This window comes from Odontesthes bonariensis, chromosome 15 (assembly GCF_027942865.1).
Source record: "Odontesthes bonariensis isolate fOdoBon6 chromosome 15, fOdoBon6.hap1, whole genome shotgun sequence".
Classification (NCBI taxonomy): domain Eukaryota; kingdom Metazoa; phylum Chordata; class Actinopteri; order Atheriniformes; family Atherinopsidae; genus Odontesthes; species Odontesthes bonariensis.
In genome coordinates this window covers 33,357,404-33,380,207 of record NC_134520.1, presented here as the reverse complement: position 1 = coordinate 33,380,207, position 22,804 = coordinate 33,357,404, and the positions used below count along the sequence as shown (strand labels likewise).

Genomic DNA, 22,804 nt, shown 5'->3' with positions numbered 1-22,804 from the left:
GCGTTGCTGTTCTCGCTGCCGTGCACCAGAAACCGTTGCCAGATGAGATGCGGTTGACCTGCTGACACAATGTCCCGACAACTCCCTACTCTTGTCTTGTTCGCTTATTTATTTTCCAAATATAATCGCCTGTGAAACTCTGGCTTGTGGACAGTGTATCGCAGCCATCTTCAGGTGTGTGCGTGCTTCCACCTGCATGGCGGTTGCCGTCTTGACTCTTGGCGTTGTGTGGAGGCGGTAAGGCGACAGTGCAGCCCCGCAGGTGTCGGTTTTCATCCCTTTTCTTTCTTTATTTTTTCTTTCTTTTTCGAGCCACAGCTGCTTCTCTGTGCAGTAATGGTTACAGATGAGGATAATTAACCAATCATGGCACAGATCGGGACCAATCACGGATGATTGATGAGAGTGGCGGTCCATTTATCACATGGTTTGGCTTTGGAATTAAGAGCAGGTGTATTCATACAGTAACCAAGACGTTAACATTCACGAGCTGTTGATGGACACCTGGATGTGTTGAATGCTTCCAACGTTTCTGATTCTACTTTAAACTTTACAAGAGAAAAAGGAGAAGGAGAGGTTTCCAAAGCAATACCTTCTAGAGGAGAGGTTTCCAAAGCAATACCTTCTAGTGGAGAGGTTTTCAAAGCAATGCCTTCTAAAGGAGAGGTTTCCAAAGCAATACCTTCTAGAGGAGAGGTTTTCAAAGCAATGCCTTCTAGAGGAGAGGTTTTCAAAGCAATCCCTTCTAGAGGAGAGGTTTTCAAAGCAATGCCTTCTAGAGGAGAGGTTTTCAAAGCAATGCCTTCTAGAGGAGAGGTTTTCAAAGCAATCCCTTCTAGAGGAGAGGTTTTCAAAGCAATGCCTTCTAGAGGAGAGGTTTTCAAAGCAATGCCTTCTAGAGGAGAGGTTTCCAAAGCAATGCCTTCTAGAGGAGAGGTTTTCAAAGCAATACCTTCTAAAGGAGAGGTTTTCAAAGCAATGCTTTCTAAAGGAGAGGTTTTCAAAGCAATGCTTTCTAGAGGAGACATTTTCAAAGCAATACCTTCTAAAGGAGAGGTTTTCAAAGCATTGCCTTCTAAAGGAGAGGTTTTCAAAGCAATACCTTCTAAAGGAGAGGTTTTCAAAGCAATACCTTCTAAAGGAGAGGTTTTCAAAGCAATGCCATCGCAAGGAGAGGTTTTCAAAGCAATGCCTTCTAGAGGAGAGGTTTTCAAAGCAATACCTTCTAAAGGAGAGGTTTTCAAAGCAATGCCTTCTAAAGGAGAGGTTTTCAAAGCAATGCCATCGCAAGGAGAGGTTTTCAAAGCAATGCCTTCTAGAGGAGAGGTTTTCAAAGCAATGCCTCAAAACACCAATCAAAAATTAGATTGTTTACTACCTGCCACAGGGGAACAAAGACCTCTAACCAGAAACCAGATGGAGCCACGGAAAATACCATCAGTGCATCTTGATGTCTTATCAAGGAAAATTATGTTGGTGCATCAACTCGAAACACAAAGACAGCTGATTTACAATTCCAGAATAATAATAAAAAGCTTGAAAACGCTGTCGTAGAGCTCCTGCTCTCATTGATGAAGCCAATAGAACCTGAATCTGTGCACGTTACAGTAAAAGAAACCAAAAGTCCTGGTGGATTAGGACGCTATTAATTTAACTGGCTCCAGTGTTACACGGCCACAGTGACGATGAACAGCACGCGGAGACATAGTTGACTGTTACTGCTGCAGCTCGGGGCTTTTATAAGCTGGTGGTGGGCTTTTCTGGTGCTCCTCACTGCGTGGGTTGTGTCGCAGAGGGCACCGTCCCCCTTGTTTAACCCTTTTTTTTTAACACGCAGTCACAGAGGTAACTCTGTGCCCGTTGTATTCCCGGATCTTTACAGCCGTGATTTCGGGGAGCTGATAAATACCTCTGGCTGCTTTGCAAGGTTTTAATAAACACAGCTGGAGTGGTAAAGAGCTAAAATAGGAGCTAATGGGGCAGAGGGAGAGGCAGTGTTGGGTTTCATCACCGAAAAACCTCCCGACTACATCGGCAACTTCCCGACCCCTGAACTCCCCCGCTGCCACAGCACACCCACCCACCTCTACAGAAGTGTAGATCATCCAGTGAGACGGGTACTGCGACAGAGGCTGCTGTCATGTTGACACAGCATCCCACACAAGCAGGATGAGTAAATGGCAGCAGCTGTGTGTGTGTGTGTGTGTGTGTGTGTGTGTGTGTGTGTGTGTGTGTGTGTATGTGTGTGTGTGCATGTTTTGGGATGTTAATTGCAGGTGAAATCTGACCCATCGTCTGAGCAGCAGCTCAGTAAACAGGAGTTTGCCCCCCTCTGGCTTAGAGCAATAAAAACCTCACCAGTCCCTTAGCAGCCCTCGACATACATCAGCACTTGCATATACACACACTTGGGAGTTATTTCAGCGACATGTACATTTACACAGGATGATGACTGAATGAAACTGGAAACATTATTCTTTATGATGGACTCTGGCGTAGCTATTTAATCCCAGGTTGCCCCCAAAACGGCCTCTAAAATCTGGCATTTGGATAATGGATCTATAGACTGGCTATGCGGGGTTCTGTATGGATAAAAAATTATATGATGCTCATCATCTCTGACCTGTACCCGTGTAACAATAAATACCTGATTTTTGGTGGTTCCAGCTTATGCTATACAGTAATATTAATAATAATAATAATAATAATAATAATAATAATAATAAGTTTTATTTATAACGCACTTTAAATTTACAACAAAATCTCAAAGTGCTACAGTGGGATAAAAGACAAATATTAAGATCAAAAGCAGGGACAGTAAAATGCAAATAAAATACACAAATGAGTCCTTTAAATGCAAAAAGAAAGAAAAACATTGGGTAAAAAGAAAGGTTTTCAGGCCTGTTTTAAAGTGTTTCACAGTCATATGAGCCCTGTTTCACTTGTGAGGGCCCCAATATGAGAGAAAATGAGGCAGAAGTTACAGTAAATGAAAGCTCTTCCAGCCAAGTTTCAGGATGCGTCATATCAACTGAAATAATAAGAATTAGTCGATGACTAAGAGTTATAAATATGAGCTCATGTAAGAACATTTAGGCTGGTTATTTGGTCTGGTCAGGGGTAAACTGACCATCAAACTGTCCCTGATAGCATCTTTTCTTAAAGATGTCTGAGCATAAAAGTGAAGAAAATGAATAAAGCTGGAGCAACACCATCGTAGGATGAATGAATAAATGTCAAAAAGGAAATCTTCCAAAACTTCCAAACAAACAAAGACCAGTGAAGTGACTCTTAAACTTTCTCTTCATCCAGGATGGCAGTGAAATATGAATTCTCACTCCCTCGTTGCAGTTCCTCCAACCACAGACCCGGCTTGGTTTACCCCACAGCGTTTGGTTCACTCTGCTGGGAAAAAAAGCTAAAAAAAAAAGCTATTTATCTAAATGATTTGCCTGATTTTATATGCTGACGGATTGATAGCATGCAACATAAAATTGATAAAACCCTGCAGTGAATTACACATCACATCCCATTTGCAGGGTTGCTCTTAGCTTAGCTACCCTGCCAGGATTCATCTCGAATACTCTAAACTGACAACTCTGAATGCATTCATCAGCAGTGAAGACACTGATCACCACATATTCTATATATATATATATTCACTCACCCATCCAAATAGTTAAATTCAGGTGTTCCAGTCCCTATGAATCCAAGCACCTCGGCATGCAGACTGCTCCTACAAATATCTGTGAAAGAATGGGTCGCTCTCAGGAGCTCAGTGGACTCCAGCCTGGTACCCTGACAAGATGCCACCTCTGCAACAAGTGACTAAATACCCCACAGCCAGCTGTCAGTGGTGTTGTAACAAAGTGGAAGCGATGGGGAACGACAGCAGCTCGGCCATGAAGCGGTCGGCCACGTAAATTGACAGAGCGGAGTCAGCGGTCGCCGACTTTCTGCAGAGTCGGTCCTCCAAACTTCATGTAACCTTCAGATTAGCTCAGGAACAGCGCGTAGAGCAGCTTTGTGGAATGGGTTTCCATGGCAACGTGCATCCAAGCCACACATCACCAAGTGCAATGCAAAGCGTCGGATGCAGCGGTGTAAAGCACGCCGCCGCTGGACTCCAGAGCAGTGGAGACGCCTTCTCTGGGGGGGCCAATCAGGCTTCTCCATCTGGCGATCTGATGGAGGAGTCTGGGTTTGGTGGTTGCCAGGGCAACGGTGCTTGGTCTGACTGCATTGTGCCAAAGTGTAAAGTTTGGTGGAAGGGGGATCATGGTGTGGGGTTGTTGTTCAGGAGCTGGGCTCGGCCCCTTAGTTCCATTGAAAGGAACTCTGAATGCTTCAGCACACCAAGAGATGTTGGACCATTACATGCTCCCAGCTCTGTGGAAACAGTTTGGGGAAACAGTTTGGGGAAACAGTTTGGGGAAACAGTTTGGGGAAACAGTTTGGGGAAACAGTTTGTGGAAACGGTTTGGGGAAACAGTTTGGGGAAACAGTTTGTTGGAAACAGTTTGGGGAAACAGTTTGTGGAAACAGTTTGTGGAAACGGTTTGGGGAAACAGTTTGTGGAAACGGTTTGTTGGAAACAGTTTGGGGAAACAGTTTGTGGAAACAGTTTGTGGAAACGGTTTGTTGGAAACAGTTTGGGGAAACAGTTTGTGGAAACGGTTTGTTGGAAACAGTTTGTGGAAACAGTTTGTGGAAACAGTTTGTGGAAACAGTTTGTGGAAACAGTTTGGGGGAACAGTTTGTGGAAACAGTTTGGGGGAACAGTTTGGGGGAACAGTTTGTGGAAACAGTTTGGGGGAACAGTTTGTGGAAACAGTTTGGGGGAACAGTTTGTGGAAACAGTTTGGGGGAACAGTTTGTGGAAACAGTTTGGGGAAACAGTTTGTGGAAACAGTTTGGGGAAACAGTTTGTGGAAACAGTTTGGGGAAACAGTTTGTGGAAACAGTTTGTGGAAACAGTTTGGGGAAACAGTTTGGGGAAACAGTTTGTTGGAAACAGTTTGTGGAAACAGTTTGGGGAAACAGTTTGTGGAAACAGTTTGTTGGAAACAGTTTGTGGAAACAGTTTGGGGAAACAGTTTGGGGGAAACAGTTTGGGGAAACAGTTTGTGGAAACAGTTTGGGGAAACAGTTTGGGGGAACAGTTTGTGGAAACAGTTTGTGGAAACAGTTTGGGGAAACAGTTTGGGGAAACAGTTTGTGGAAACAGTTTGGGGAAACAGTTTGTGGAAACAGTTTGTTGGAAACAGTTTGGGGAAACAGTTTGGGGAAACAGTTTGGGGAAACAGTTTGGGGAAACAGTTTGGGGAAACAGTTTGTGGAAACAGTTTGGGGGAACAGTTTGTGGAAACAGTTTGGGGAAACAGTTTGGGGAAACAGTTTGGGGAAACAGTTTGGGGAAACAGTTTGTGGAAACAGTTTGTGGAAACAGTTTGTGGAAACAGTTTGGGGAAACAGTTTGTGGAAACAGTTTGTGGAAACAGTTTGGGGAAACAGTTTGGGGAAACGGTTTGGGGGAACGGTTTGGGGAAACAGTTTGGGGAAACAGTTTGGGGAAACGGTTTGGGGAAACAGTTTGTGGAAACAGTTTGTGGAAACAGTTTGGGGAAACAGTTTGGGGAAACGGTTTGGGGAAACGGTTTGGGGGAACGGTTTGGGGAAACGGTTTGGGGGAACGGTTTGGGGAAACAGTTTGGGGAAACGGTTTGGGGAAACAGTTTGGGGGAACGGTTTGGGGAAACAGTTTGTGGAAACAGTTTGTGGAAACAGTTTGGGGAAACAGTTTGGGGGAACGGTTTGGGGAAACAGTTTGTGGAAACAGTTTGTGGAAACAGTTTGGGGGAACGGTTTGGGGAAACAGTTTGTGGAAACAGTTTGTGGAAACAGTTTGGGGAAACAGTTTGGGGAAACGGTTTGGGGGAACAGTTTGTGGAAACAGTTTGTGGAAACAGTTTGTGGAAACAGTTTGGGGAAACAGTTTGTGGAAACAGTTTGGGGAAACAGTTTGGGGAAACGGTTTGGGGGAACGGTTTGGGGAAACGGTTTGGGGATGGACCCTTCCTGATCCAACATGACTGCGCACCAGAGCACAAAGCAATGTCGACAGCAATAAAGACATGGATGAGCCAGTTTGGTGTGGAAGAACCTGACCGGCCTGCACAGAGTCCTGACCTCAAACGATAGAACACCTTTTGGGATGAATCGGAGTGGAGACTGAGCCTTCTGTCCAACATCTTCTGGAAGAATGGTCAAAAAGTTCCATAAACACTCCTAAACCTCGTGGAAAGCTTGCCCAGAAGAGCTGCAAATGGTGGGCCGATGTCATATTTAACCCTCTGGATTAACAACGGGATGTAACTGAAGTTCATATGTGTGTAAAGGCAGATGAGCCAATACTTTTGGGAATATAGTGTATCTGTGAAAGCTCGAACTATTGACTTTTTAAGCAATATTATCAAATCAGTTCTGTCCATAACATCGGCAGATCCCTGCTTCAGCATGAGCATTGCAAAAGTTCAGTGAGAATCCATCATCATTTGCATATTTGCCACAAACTCTGATAAAACTCTGGAATTTCTCTGAGCAAATGGAATAAAGGCTTTGCAGACGCAGGTATTTGACTGGAGCTGGGACCTGGAGAAACACTCAGGGAGGCAGGGCGGGATGTGAGATATGATGTTGGGAATAAAGAATTGAGTGAGGAGACTTAAAAATAGATCTCCGGGGGAGGCTCTCTTGCCTCATCCGAGTCCATAATCTAAATCGCTGAAAACGTGGGCGAGTATTTACTGTGGCACCGCACCAGAGGGACATGGACGGAGAGCAGTGGGAGGCGCGGAGGAGAGAAAACAACGCCGAACATTTTCACAATGCAGATGATTTAGCAGAAGGATTGTGCAAAGCTGACTCCCTCCTGCTGCTCTGACAATAGCAGAACAGATAACGGACAGATCCGGGATAGCACACGCTTCTCACATCCTTTAGTGAGAAAAAAAAAAGACTTACCCCGGCACCAACACAACAACATATTATATTATTTGTATTATTTTATTATATATAATCTTAAATACAAAAAGGTACAAAAAGAACTGAGAAAAAACACGATAAATAAATGAAAATAAATAAATATCATTCACAAATCCTTAAATAACCTCAAAATCAAACACAAACCGGACCAGGTTTCCTTTGGGTGAAATTAGTTGCATGACATGATGCCTCACTTCTAATTCTAGTTCAGCAAAACTAAAAATCAAACACAGTTGTGGCTAATAGCAACATGTTAGCAAGAAGCTAACAGATAGCCTATAGCCTACGTCACTCATATAAATCTGCATCCCTTTATCTTTTGCCCGTTTCTCCTCTTCTTCTTCTTCTCCTCTTTCTAAACTGGGCACCTGATGGCTTCTTTGGTCTTTCACCATGATGATGATCCATGATGACTCCACATTATTACCTTTGCTTTCCCCATTAACCCCCCTTTTTTTTTTTACATTTTTCACATAACCCAATTAATTACATGAAGGTATATGGGTCTATGTTAATTTTAGGAATGAAATACAGTTTATTTGGATTGGATTTGGGTTTTTTTTGAGGGCGTATGTGCACACGGAGCTCGCCCCCATCGTTGGGTTTAAGTCGGCTGTTGTTGCAGAACAACTCTCTTTTTTTTGCTGGTTTTCCTGTAACTATTTGGCAGTGCAGTTATGTAATTGGCTGAAAAAGTTGGCCCTCAAATGCAAGTGGCTGGAAAACATCTCGTCATGAGAGTGATCTGAATATATTATATTAGTTCAGGGTTTTCTTCTCATCTTCCTTTGTCACTAAATCGCACATTTGCTTCTTTGTGTGCGTGTAGAGTTTGTACTTTATTGACCTTTGAAATATAATGTTACTACGTCTGACTAAATGAAGTGTAATTGGAGTGTTATTTTAAAGCCTGAACAGGTGAAAACTCTCATTTTAGACCTTTTCAGAGCAAGCTTGGATGTCTTTGACGGCTCTGTGGATCATTTTAAACGACTCGCTGGAGCATTTCCTGTATATTTTCAAGCCTGAAAATGAGAAATCTGTCTTTGTTATGAAGAAAATGAGGGGAAAAGGTCGTACCACCGAGCTTTTATGGAACTCCAGTACTTTTTTCCAAGTTTTGCATTGCTTTGTGTGTGTGTGTGTGTGTGTGTGTGTGTGTGTGTGTGCTGCAGCAGCTGGCTATCTCTCTCAGACTGACGGGCCTAAGCTCTCCCCTGCTGGGTTGAGGATGAAAGCAGATGCTCTGCTTCTTCTTCTTCTTCTTCTCCTGCCGTGTTTTTCTCTCCTTTCTCTGTGTAACCAGAGTCCTCAGCTTTCATACGGAGCCTGCTGGATAGTTTGCACCCCGGAGTCATGCAGAAAGCAGAGACGCACATAAACACACATTTTGCCTTTGCTTTATCGAAAAGGCATTTATTGAGAATGAAGCCGTTTTTAATCTGGAAAACCTAAAAACTGGATGGTGGATTCCAGCAGGTTTGGCAGATGACAGATTTGTGGCTGCAGCGACGACCCCCCCCCCCCCCCCCCCCCCCACGCGTGTTCAGGAGAAATACAGTATACCTCCCACCTGGAAAGCTGGAACAGAGCAGGAGAAGACGGGGTGACGGAACAGGAAATAATGGATAGGCTGACGTCTCTGGAGGGGGTCGCTGGTGGGGAGGTTCGACACCCTGCTGAGGGTTTAACAGGCCAGGACAGGAGGGCAGGAGTCGGATGGCAGTGATGGGAAAAAGAGTGAGTGAGGGCAAGTAAAAGCCTAACCAGGACACTCAACTTCTTTGGCCTTGATCCGTTTGTACTTAAAGTAAGAAACGTGCCAGTGAATCTGTTTGGGTAAAATACTCGTGAACACGTGATGTTTTTTACACTTTTATCTAGGGCTGGGCAACCATTAAAATGTTTAATCTAATTAATCACATGATTTCCCTGATTAATCGCGATTAATCGCATTTGTATGCAAAATCCAAAAATGAATCCAAAAGTAGTGTATAGCCTTTAGCATTTAGCTTTATTTTAAATGTGCTGCCATATGAATGAAAGTGCCATAACATTTGTTGTGCAAACACACTTTTAACATCAGCATCTTTCTGTAGTTTTTATGTAGAAGCCTGGCTCCACTGTCTGTTTCCTTGAATGACTTGCTGCTATCAGTTGTGTGTTTTGCCTTTAAGTGATATTTTAGACTGGAACTACTACGCTGAGAAGACAATTCAACTTGGCAGTGTTTACAGATGACTTTGGTTCTGTCGACTCCGCCGTCTGGAAGAACTTTAAAATGAAAATGGCCGAGTAAAAGTTCCGTACCATTCTCCAGGTTTGGTGGATCCGCCGATTACTTTCTTTTCCTGTTCCACAGCAGACAGCAACAGACTTTTACAAAATAAAAGCCTGTGAGCAACAGACTTTTACAGAATAAAAGCCTGTGAGCAACAGACTTTTACAGAATAAAAGCCTAAAAGCGAATAAAAGCGGTGAGAAGACGATTCAACTTTGCTGTAAATGCAGGATTTTGTTTTCAATTTATTTTGAAATACGTGCTTTTATGTTGAAACAAGTAAAACAGGAAGTAGCCCCGGTTAGCTCACCTGTAGCGGTGATGTTACCTGCTAGTTTATTTTTTATTTTATTACTCCATGCTTCGTGGTGTTTGCTGTAACTGTGTGAATGTGATGCATTCAACAGACTTTTACAATAATAAAACCTGCGTTAATGCGCGATAAAATATCTATCGCCTATAAATAATTAATGAGTTAACGCGATAATAACGAGTTAACTCGCCCAGCCCTAATTTTATCACATCAGTTTCCTCCTTTTTCAAGCAGAGAAAGAAAGAAAAACAATGATTTTTATTCATTTAAATAACCCTTCCGATCTAGAAAAGTCTGACTTTTCAAACGTCACTCGTAGCTTGGATTCTCCCAGGATCGTGATTTTTGTAAATCCTTGTAAAGTAGAACAAGCCTTGCATGTCTGATTAGCTCAGATTGTCCATTAGACTGATTCCAGGTCTATTTAGGCAGTTTAAAGCGGAATAAGTTGGAGCTGCAGCACCACAGCTGGCCTGTTAAACTGAGACTCTGGCACTTTGGTACAGTAATCCCTCTCAGGCCTGTGTGTGTGAGCACGTGCATGTGAGCGCGTGCGCTCCAGGCCTGTCAGACATTAACTGAGTGTCACGTCGTGGCGTTTTAGGGAGTATCGCTGCGATGCAGGGAGTGCAGCGAAGCCCTCGCCGGTCCGGCAGACACGGCTAATGGAGCTGAGCAATGTTTAGAGGTTTGGGGGCAGCGGGGTCATCTTGTTTTAATTGTCTGAGGAGTCTGGCCGACTCTTTCGGGCCTGGAATGTGTGTGACCTCCTCTTTCGCTCCTTCACACTCCCTCTCGCTCTCTGTGTGTCTTTCGGTGTCAGACGGTCGAGCAGCTCGTGGGAAGATTCTCCGTCCAGATTGTCGAAAACGAGCCAAATATCACAAGAGCCCAGTCGCACCATCAGCTCTTTTCTCTTCTCTCTCACAGCTCTCTGTCTGATTTTCTCTCCCGGGTGCATTCTTGTCTGACTGACCGACCCATTTGATACTCTAATTTTTGTGTGTTTGTGTTCACATGAAGCTGTAAAACCCTGTACATGTCATCCCTGGAGCTTCCCTGAACCCTACCGTGCCTCGTCTCGGCACTTGTCACCCTTCAGCAGCGTGTTTTAACATGCAGGACTTTTCCTAAACTGGCTTTTCCATAACATAGCTTAGTAGTTATGGAGCAAAAGCTTCTGACTTTGGTGCTCGTTCTTACGAACATTTAAAAGAACAAAGTAGACCTGAAGTCAAAGCTGCTGTATAAGCATGTGAGGTCATCTTGTCATCAGGATTGTATTGTTGTTACCTGGCATTTGTAACCTCATCTCTTCTTGGCGTTTGAGCAGAGGTGGGTAGTAACGAGTTACATTTACTTGAGTAAGTTTTTGAAATAATTATACTTCTAGGAATAGTTTTAAATCACTATACTTTATATTTTTACTTGAGTAGATGTGTGCAGCAGAAACTGTCCTCTTACTCCGCTACATTAGGCTACAATGAGCTGGTTACTTTTCTTCTTACCTCTTTGGTGTTCTACGCCTCATTATTTTTATCCCCCCGCGTACGCCTCATTTTAATGTTTTATTCTGACAGAGAGAGAGACTTCCACCAAAGGCTCTACCACCTGACTGTGTTCCACCAATCAGACGCAGCCGTGCAGTCTGGTCACGTGACCGTACTCAATCTCAGCGGCGGGACGGGTTAGCTTTAGCATTAGCAGTCGTAGCAAACAAAGAAAGAAACAGATGAAAAATGTCAGAACCAACGGTGGGAAGGGGCGCCGTGGTTATATCACATGGTTATGTTTAGTAATGGTACTTTTTATGAAGTGCTATTCTAACACTCAGTGGGGTCACATGGCACTGAAAGGATCAGATTATTGGATAAATTACAATCAGAATGAGTTGAGTGAGGGTAATTCTCCTTGGATATATGGCGGTGAATGAATGGGATCAGAGGCACAAAGCGTGTCATACCCCGGTATGATAGGTGGCGCTGTACCCATTCCAGCTGTTGCTAATAGAGCCACTTCCTGTTGACCTCTTCACCACCAACAACAACAACAAACTCAGGCATTGGAGAAAGATGGAGAACGCAGAGCCAGATGAAGCTACGTCCCTCTACATTTGGTCTGTGATGAGCTGCTTGTTGCACAAACTCGATGCCCAACGGAGCATTCTCCATCGCGTTGTTTGTTTCTTTCTGACGGCGACAACAACAGGAATATCGTCTCCTTTGACTTCCGGGTCACGACCCCGGGAAAACATCTGGAGCATGCGCAGGACGCAAAGTCTGATTCACCACGTGCTTCAGCGTCTACAAGCAGGTTTAGAGTGACTTTCAACCCAGTTATCTCGGGGTCTGAATCCGATCCGATCCAGTTCTTAGTCAGATTAAGGTGTCTACATGCACTTAATAACTCAGTCTGATTGTAATTTAGCCAACAATCCGATCCTTTCAGTGCCATGTGACCCCACTGAGTGCTTCTGCCGTTGTTATCCTGAGCTCTGCAGACACCCCGAGGAAGAAATATTTTCTCTTGTGCATTCACAAAGTGCCTGATCGTGTTGTTTTGTGTTCATTTCTCTTCTTTAAAATGAACAGAAATGCAGGTAAGCTGGAGAGAGGAGATTACCCCACCGGTCCGCTTCAAACGACTCTGGTGGCTCAAAGGGAATGGAAACATTTGTCGGGTCACAACACTGAAAGCTCGTCTCCTCTCCTCACACATGGCCAAATGGCTTCCTCATGTTGTCTGCTTTTTATTAAACTTTTAGTGGATCCACAGTTGCTCGGGCCTATGATATTAAATCTGACAATCGGCTCACAAACACACGCACGCACAGATGTTTTCTGCTCGCGCAAACACACGTGCGCCATGGGGGCAGTTTAAATAACAGGGTCATTGTGTTAATATCGCTGTTATAAACCACCTCAGACCTTAACATGAAGCCACATGTGTGTGCGTCCGAATACATGCATGTAGAGAGAAGTTGGGACGTAATTGGTGAAGAAATGCCGTGACGAGGTGTCGGCCTGATGGACGAGGAGAGAACTGACGCGGCATTCAGAGCCTCTTACTCTGCGCCACAATGAGGCTTTCACTCACCGCTGCTCATATTCCAGTTTATCCTTATTAAAACAGCCTCCATGGAGAGGCTGTGTATTTGCTTTTAGGAGGTGGGACTTTCTCAGGGAGTGCCAGTGATCTCTCTTTTTTTTTTTTAATTAAGAGGCCCGGCAATATGAGAGTGAATGTGGGTGTTTGTGTGTAATCTGAGGGGAGGCCCCGTCTGTGACCTGCGGTGATAGTGGAGGTTTGTTTTCATTCTAAACTTGCCCCATAGTTACAGGTTTTGCACCTTATTTAACCCAAGCTTGACCCAGCAATCACCTTTATCCGACCCTGGACTCTACGGCTGTGTTCGAAACCGCATACTACATACTACATACTCATCGATCAGACAGTATGCAGAGCGTTTACCCACAATGCATTTCGCTCCTGCCCGAGCAGAAATCAGCCGGCCTGAAGCTGATTTCTCTTAAGCTCTAAACTCTGTAAACTTTAGCAACATTTGAAACATTTTCAGGTGAGAAAGTAGTCGTTTAGATCCCCAACGTGTTGAAAACCTGACAAAATACCAGCTGTTTACTATTTTGTTCCCACGAATTCGGCGCTACTAAAGCTAGCCGCAGTGAGCAACGCACTGCCGGTTATTTTCACAAAAATAAAATACCCGTTGCCTTTTATCATAGGGAAAGCCATTACCATACAATTGGTGCTTTTGTTTTGAAAACAGGAAGTGAACCTACCCTCGTTGTAGCTAGCTTGAAACTGCCGTTTTGACAGGAAATGACGATCGGCGACGTCACGTTACGTTGCATCTTGGGTAGTTTGAGTATGAGTAGTAACCTCATGATGCATACCCAACATTTCAGAGAATCTAGTATGCATCCGGGAACTTCTCGCTTACTCAAACTCGTATACGAACTCAAAACGTTAGTAGGAGTAGTAGGAGAAGTATGCGGTTTTGAACACAGCCTACGTCTTTATTTTAATCTTTACTCATGTCTTGTCCAATGTTCCCTCTGAGCTGCTTTCACATTCTCAGCGCACAAGAAAATCTATGCAGCGCATAAAATAAAATTCACCATAAATGTATTTATTAATATCTAATACTAGACCTAATCTAATCTAATTAATTAGACCAATAATGTGTTTTTCTGTTCCATTGTTCAATGTAGTGAGTGACAGGTGTTCAGCCAATGATACGATACGTTTACTTACGCTATGCAGCCAATCATAGCATTGATGGTGCTTGCATATGTGCCCTGCCCATACACGCCGTGCAGGTTAGCTAGCTTACAGTTAGTTAAGAGTTAAGAGACCCACATATACTCACCAAGCCAAAGTAAAAAAGAAATGCGGTTCTTTTAGGATGGAATGGCTTTCTGAGTGCAAATAGAAGAACAAGCGGAGAAACTGGCTGAGATTTTTTTCTTTTTCGAGTGAGAAAGGTATACTCTGCAAAACATGCAGGCTGCAAGCATGACTCTCACATATAACAGATAACATTCTGAACATCGCATTGAACAACAAGATTTTTGTCTTTCATTTTAAGTGGGCCAAATCGCTTATTTTAAAAGTAAACTAATGAAAGTTGCTGCTGTGATTTGATTCTTTTAATAAGCCATTTAACTTGCTATGATCCAAAGTTTTGAACAGGTTTTGAACAGGTGTGATACTGGTGTGTGGCCACAGCGTGCACATCTGATGTTGCTCACAGTGGTCCTCAGTGTGCTCAGGGAGCCCAGACACATGAAAAATTAGAGGGAACATTGGTCCTGTCCCTCTCCGCTGGTGTTTTGTCACTTTCTGCATCCCTCTCTTTCTTGGCCACCTCACCGGCTCTGACTCAGCATCGTGTCATATGTTTCCAGCGAGCTGTAAACACACTCACTTAATCAAGCCGAATGACTGCGCATATGTCCTGACAGATGCTATAAAAAGAATCCGGCGGTCCTCTCATTATGTCATTACAGAAACCCGCAGGAGGCAGGCGGCTCTCCGGCTTCTGCCTTGTTTTCGTGTGTCTTTTTGGAACGCAGGAAACGCTGGAAACAAAAAGAAAGCAGAGGAGAAAGATGCGGGTGGCGCCGTGGAGTGAGAGGTGGGGGCACATGCGCAGTGGCGAAGGGGAATCCCGAGCGCTGCGCTGGGGAGCGGAGGCTCCGTGGCTCCAGGGGACCGGACAGCTCAAGTGTTTGTTTATGCCTGCGGGCCAGAGGGGAGAGACGGCGGCCATGTTCAGCAGATACATGAAAGGCCCCCAAGTGCTGTAATGAGACATAATTACCATGTGCGAGTGTTTACGAGATCGCAAGGGAGTGAGGGAGGAAAGAAAATGAATGAGCACGCTTTCACTCCGCCTTGTGTTTGCTCTTCTGTCTTCACAAATCTTCACGTGTTTTTGCGGCACAGTAGCTTTCCTCTCTGCCCTCCAAACCAGCGCGACCTCAAAGTATAGAGCTGGCAGATTGGAGACTGTCACGGCCTGTCACACTTATTTTATTCTTTAAGATTTTAAGACGTGTGACAAGCTGCAAGGTAGACGACTTCTACAGGCCGTAGGACTGGAAAGATTCAACGGAATATCTGTTGAAGAGGCTGGTGAGAGCTTTTAAAAAAAATTGGGCTCCACATCTGCATGTTTCTGATCTCGGAAACGTAGAATTGACCATTGCTGAATCTAAAACTCGCCCTGAGCTTTTTAACTTCTTTATTTGAGGATTTGAGAAATGTTTGGATGTCAGAGGTCGAGGCGATTTAAACTGGGCTCCTAGTTCCCTGAACTGATGTTCAGAGACGGTGTTACGAAAGACAAAAGTCAGGATGACCATCGTAGCAGCAGGTCTGTTGTCACTGCTGAGCTATGATACTAAACGTGGTGTTATAATATACCCTCATTTTAAGATGTCCCACTTCAGAAAGCACCAATACTTTGTTCACAGACTTCAGTGAGAACTGTCAGTTATATCAATTAGGGCTGGGCGAGTTAACTCGTTAATTATTTAACGCCGATAAATATTTTATAGCGCATTAACGCAGGTTTTATTATTTATTTTATTATTGTAAAAGTCTGTTGCTCACAGGCTTTTATTCTGTAAAAGTCTGTTGCTGTCTGCTGTGGAACAGGAAAAGAAAGTAATCGGCGGATCCACCAAACATGGAGAAGGGTACGGAACTTTTACTCGGCCATTTTCATTTTAAAGTTCTTCCAGACGGCGGAGTCGACAGAACCAAAGTCATCTGTAAACACTGCCAAGTTGAATTGTACTCTCAGCGTAGTAGTTCCAGTCTAAAATATCACTTAAAGGCAAAACACACAACTGATAGCAGCAAGTCATTCAAGGAAACAGACAGTGGAGCGAGGCTTCCACATAAAAACTACAGAAAGATGCTGATGTTAAAAGTGTGTTTGCACAACAAATGTTATGGCACTTTCATTCATATGGCAGCACATTTAAAATAAAACTAAATGCTAAAAGCTATACACTACTTTTATATTCATTTTTGGATTTTGCGTACAAATGCGATTAATCGTGATTAATCAGGGAAATCATGTGATTAATTAGATAAAAAGGTTTAATCGTTGCCCAGCCCTAGTTAAAATGTTTGCATTTTGTACATGTGCTTTATTTATGGTAAAACTATAAAGGGCATCGGCTAAATGGTGAAATGGAGTCCACAAACCAATGGGTGTATATATTCTACTGGATTCCATTTATTTGTTGCCCGTTCGTTGTTTGTGTTTTCATGTTGTTCTGCTCTTGTGTAAACGAGCCCAGATCATCAGCCCTCCACCACCGTGCTTGACAGCTGGTGTGAGGTGTTTGTGCTGATATGCTGTGTTTGGTTTCCTCCAAACGTGCTGCTGTGCATTATGAGCAAACATCTCCCCTTTGGTCTGGTCTGTCCAGAGGACATTGTTCCAGAAGTCTTGTGGTTTGTTCAGATGCAGCTTTGCAAAACCTAAGCTGTGCTGCCATGTTCTTTTTAGAGCTTTCTCCTGCAGCCCTTCCACACAAGCCATACCTGTTCAGTCTGTTTCTAACTGTGCTGTCATGAACTTTAACCTTTAACATGCTGACTGAGGCCTGCAGAGTCTGAGATGTAGCTCTTGGGTTTCTGACTTTGGGGTGACCTTTAACCTTTAACGTGCTAACTGAGGCCTGCAGAGTCTGAGATGTAGCTCTTTGGGTTTCTGACCTTGGGGTGACCTTTAACCTTTAACATGCTAACTGAGGCCTGCAGAGTCTGCGATGTAGCTCTTGGGTTTCTGACCTTGGGCTGACCTTTAACCTTTAACATGCTAACTGAGGCCTGCAGAGTCTGAGATGTAGCTCTTTGGGTTTCTGACCTTGGGGTGACCTTTAACCTTTAACATGCTAACTGAGGCCTGCAGAGTCTGAGATGTAGCTCTTGGGTTTCTGACCTTGGGCTGACCTTTAACCTTTAACATGCTAACTGAGGCCTGCAGAGTCTGAGATGTAGCTCTTGGGTTTCTGACCTTGGGGTGACCTTGCTGGGACGTCCTCTCCTGGGAAGATTGACAGCTGTCCTAAATGTTTTCCACTTGTGAATAATCTTTCTCTCAGTAGAACGATGGACTCCAGATAGTTTGGAAACGGCCTTATAACCCTTCCCAGGTTGATGGGCTTCTCTAAGATCATTGCTGATGTCTTTCCTCCTTGGCATCATGTTGCATTTGCTTCATTTCATGACCCGATCAGGTACTCAAGATTCTCTCTATGTGAAACCCTGGAATTGAAAGTTTTTTAGCATGACTTTGTTTTTTTTTTTTATATGACGGTATTAGGGATGTGGCATCTTAGTCTGCTGCCTGTCATGTCATAAAGGCCTGCGTGGGTAGACCATGACGAGCTCTTTAATGGCCTGGAACTGGAAATATGACTGTTTTTTATTTACAGGCCATTTAGAGCTTTCCACTGGCATTCACACTTTCTAACCAGAGAAAACACAGACAGCTGCACAGCAAACACCGGCCTGTACTGTACACCGTTCGCCACTGAGAGCTCTTTCTGTGAGCGCATGGATGCTTGCCGCCTCAAAATAGCACGCGCCCCTAATTACTGCAGCAAACACAGGTGTGGAAAAGCAAGGCCTCCCTCCACCCAAAGCCCAGACCCACCATCCAGCACACTGCAGCTTGTGTGTTCCTGTTTGGGAGCACAGGAAGTCCAGATTCTGTGTGTGTTTGTGTGTGTGTTTGATGCGTAAGTGTGTCAGTTTACATGGAAAGAGAGAGCGCAGATGCGTGACTTAATCTGTGTGAATTCTGGAGTGTGTGTAAAAGCAAATGTGTATGAGTGAGAGTTTGTGTTTGTGTATGAGTGAGTCCAGACCACACCCTTTGATGTTCGGCTGTGCTGTGTGTTGGGGTTTGGCCGCGGACGGACAGCCCCTGCCTTGGCTGGCTGGAAACCTTATACCCCACATCAATCAGAGCTGCCACTCATACATTATTCATAATCAAGACACACGCTTAAACACATACTTCCTCATCCGTAGACTGTAGTTTTTTGCTTCATTTTGCTTCTTATGTATCCAGTTGGCGACAGAAGTAAAATGAATAGGGTGGTGCTGCTGTTGGGGGTCTGCCTCCCTTAAGCCTCGGTAAGTTACAGACAAAGGGGGAGTGTTGGAAACATGAAGGGTTTTTCTGTGGCCGTTACACGCCCAAATTAAGAGACGTAAAGGAGCTGAAATAAACTTCTTACTTTTTCTTTATGCTTTGGTTCACCAACAATTTTAGGTACTGTTCCTTCATACTTATCGTACATTAGGAATGTAAGAGATTCATCTTTAAATAAAACATCCCAGCACAACACATGCTAGCTTTTATCAGAACTATCTAACTCATCCAATAATCTGAAGGGATTCCATTTATTCATGGCTTCAACTCATAGGACCAACGCATAGGACCAACGCATAGGGCCAACTCATAGGGCCAACTCATAGGGCCAACTCATAGGACCAACGCATAGGGCCAACGCATAGGGCCAACTCATAGGGCCAACTCATAGGGCCAACTCATAGGACCAACGCATAGGACCAACTCATAGGACCAACGCATAGGGCCAACTCATAGGGCCAACTCATAGGGCCAACATAGGACCAACTCATAGGGCCAACTCATAGGACTAACTCATAGGGCCAACTCATAGGGCCAACTCATAGGACCAACTCATAGGACTAACTCATAGGACCAACGCATAGGGCCAACTCATAGGGCCAACTCTTAGGGCCAACTCATAGGACCAACTCATAGGGCCAACTCATAGAGCCAACACATAGGACCAATGCATAGGACCAACTCGTAGGACCAACTCGTAGGACCAACTCGTAGGGCCAACTCGTAGGGCCAACCCGTAGGACCAACTCGTAGGACCAACTCATAGGGCCAACTCGTAGGACCAACTCGTAGGGCCAACTCGTAGGGCCAACTCGTAGGGCCAACTCGTAGGACCAACTCGTAGGACCAACTCGTAGGGCCAACTCATAGGGCCAACGCATAGGGCCAACTCATAGGACCAAATCATAGGACCAAATCATAGGGCCAACTCATAGGACCAACTCATGGGACCAACTCATAGGACCAATGCATAGGGCCAACTCGTAGGACCAACTCGTAGGACCAACTCGTAGGACCAACTCGTAGGGCCAACTCGTAGGACCAACTCGTAGGGCCAACTCGTAGGACCAACTCGTAGGACCAACTCGTAGGACCAACTCGTAGGACCAACTCGTAGGGCCAACTCGTAGGGCCAACTCGTAGGACCAACTCGTAGGGCCAAATCATAGGGCCAACGCATAGGGCCAACTCATAGGACCAAATCATAGGACCAAATCATAGGGCCAACTCATAGGACCAACTCATGGGACCAACTCATAGGACCAATGCATAGGGCCAACTCGTAGGACCAACTCGTAGGACCAACTCGTAGGGCCAACTCGTAGGGCCAACTCATAGGACCAACTCATAGGAACAACTTATAGGGCCAACTCATATGGCCAACTCACAGGGCCAACTCATAGGACCAACTCATTGGACCAACTCGTAGGACCAACTCGTAGGACCAACTCGTAGGGCCAACGCGTAGGGCCAACTCGTAGGGCCAACGCGTAGGGCCAACTCGTAGGGCCAACTCGTAGGGCCAACTCGTAGGGCCAACTCGTAGGGCCAACTCATAGGGCCAACTCATAGGGCCAACTCATAGGAACAACTTATAGGAACAACTTATAGGGCCAACTCATAGGACCAACTCATAGGGCCAACTCATAGGACCAACTCATAGGGCCAACTCATAGGGCCAACTCATAGGACCAACTCATAGGACCAAATCATAGGACCAACTCGTAGGGCCAACTCGTAGGGCCAACTCGTAGGGCCAACTCGTAGGGCCAACTCATAGGGCCAACTCATAGGACCAACTCATAGGGCCAAGGCGTAGGACCAACTCATAGGGCCAACTCATAGGGCCAACTCATACGGCCAACTCATAGGGCCAAGGCGTAGGACTAACTCATAGGACTAACTCATAGGGTCAACTCATAGGACCAACTCGTAGGGCCAACTCGTAGGGCCAACTCGTAGGGCCAACTCATAGGGCCAACTCATAGGACCAACTCATAGGGCCAAGGCGTAGGACCAACTCATAGGGCCAACTCATAGGGCCAACTCATAGGGCCAACTCATAGGGCCAACTCATACGACCAACTCATAGGGCCAAGGCGTAGGACTAACTCATAGGACTAACTCATAGGGTCAACTCATAGGACCAACTCATAGGGCCAAGGCGTAGGACCAACTCATAGGACTAACTCATAGGGTCAACTCTTAGGACCAACTCATAGGACCAACTCATAGGACTAACTCATAGGGCCAACTCATAGGGCCAACTCATAGGACCAACTCGTAGGGCCAAGGCGTAGGACCAACTCATAGGACTAACTCATAGGGTCAACTCTTAGGACCAACTCATAGGACCAACTCATAGGGCCAACTCATAGGACCAACTCATAGGGCCAAGGCGTAGGACCAACTCATAGGACTAACTCATAGGGCCAACTCTTAGGACCAACTCATAGGACCAACTCCTAGGGCCAACTTATAGGACCAACTCATAGGACCAACTCTTAGGACCAACTCATAGGACCAACTCCTAGGGCCAACTCATAGGACTAACTCATAGGGCCAACTCTTAGGACCAACTCATAGGACCAACTCCTAGGGCCAACTTATAGGACCAACTCATAGGACCAACTCTTAGGACCAACTCATAGGACCAACTCATAGGACCAACTCGTAGGCTCAACGCAATGGGCCAACGCATAGGGCCAACTCGTAGGGCCAACTCGTAGGGCCAACTCGTAGGGCCAACTCGTAGGGCCAACTCATAGGACCAACTCATAGGACCAACTCATAGGACCAACTCATAGAACTAACTCATAGGGCCAACTCATAGGGCCAACTAATGGGGCCAACTCATAGGGTCAACTCTTAGGACCAACGCGTAGGGCCAACTTATAGGACCAACGCATAGGCTCAACGCATAGGGTCAACGCATAGGGCCAATCAATTTAATTTCACCATCAGTCAAGTTACAGTCACCATTTAACCTTTTTATTTTAAGTTTTTGGATTATGGGAGGGAGATGGGGAACCCTGACAGAATCCCCACCGGCATCGGGGCAGAAAGGCTCCGGCTGAGATTAGAACCAGGAACCTTCTTGCTCTGATGCAACAGTGCTAGCAATCACACACTGTACGCAATGTTAAATGAGCGTTTCTCACCATGTGATTGCACTTTTCTGGTTTCAGGCTGTTTTACAGAACAGGCAAGAAAATGTGCTTTTTTTCTTCTTTTTTTTTTTCCACCTGCTTGTTTGAGTCATTGTTTAATCTGCTCACATTTGGGCTCATTCAGACATAACGCACCCTCTGTAGTAGGGTCCAGACAAGCTAAAGTCCACACAATGTCTCGTCTTACTGGCCTGATATCTGTCAGAAAGCAAAATAACCCAGTCAGTGTTTTCAGTTCCTAAACAAACACTGTTTACCTGCACAATGAGGGCTTGATTCTGGCACCACAGGCGTTACTTCCTGTTTCAGATAATCTGGTTACATTTTTGGCCTCGCTTTAATCTTCCGACTGCGAATGTTTTTACGTCTTCTTGCCAAAAGCATGAATCGAAGACACATGTTTTAATGATATCCTTTTACTTTTGTTCCATGTTTTGAGGCACGGCACACATTGAATTCAAATATTTGAAAGCGGGTCAGATTTATTGCTTTGTCTTTGTTTATAGTCTTCGGAAAATGGATGGGCCCTGTGTGGAAAGTGATCTATCATTTACCTTATGTCAGCCTCTCTTTGTCTACCCCGCAGTCAGTTTTATTGTTTCTCTCTCAGCTTCAGCTGTATTGACTCATCAAGCAGCCCAAAAAGAGCAGTTTCCTCTCCACAGCCTCCTGACGTCTTCGTCCTGACATTTTCAGACCACAGACCAAATCCTCTCTCCTGTTTTGATCCACAGACGTCACTCTTTTGCTGAAGAATTCAGGCCAAGCAGATGGAGACAGAAAGTGAAAGAGTAGCTTTAGGTTTTAGTTTTTTTTTTATTTTATTTAATTTTATTTAATTTTATTTAATTTAATTTAATTTAATTTAATTTTATTTTATTTTATTTAATTTAATTTTATTTTATTTATTTATTATTATTATTATTATTATTATTATTATTATTATTGTATTGACATTCAGAAACAAACGTTCAGATCCGGTACATGTGCTTACATCTTGTATCTCTTGTCTGTCCTAAATGCCAAAGTGGTATTTTTGTTTTATGTCTCAACGATGAAAATAGAACCAAACAACAACAAAAAAACCACAAGATTATGTACAAAGTGGGAAGTGAACCTTTTTATATGGCTTAGGTACTGATTTGTAGGCGTTTCTTTTGGTTTTTTTCAGAAAGAAAAAGCAGGCGGGAGCTGTGAAAAACAACCGAGTTTGACAGGAAAATTAGCATTTGCAAATATAGTTAGAGCAGTCAGCGTCAGGCCCCTGACACCCAAAAATGATACATCCCCGA

At 44.5% G+C, this 22,804-nt stretch overlaps 2 protein-coding genes across 2 annotated transcripts in view; both read left to right on the top strand.

Annotated features, from left to right (window-relative positions):
- The window catches only part of mylk4b (myosin light chain kinase family, member 4b), a 147,430-nt gene extending 140,398 nt beyond the window's left edge, over positions 1-7,032 (top strand). The window contains exon 14 of the mRNA XM_075486024.1: positions 7,022-7,032. The gene's annotated coding sequence lies outside the window, so the exon portion shown is untranslated. The remainder of the gene's footprint in view (positions 1-7,021) is intronic.
- Positions 1-22,804, top strand: part of gmds (GDP-mannose 4,6-dehydratase) — a 249,391-nt gene that overhangs the window by 107,812 nt on the left and 118,775 nt on the right. The gene's annotated exons all lie outside the window — the stretch shown is intronic.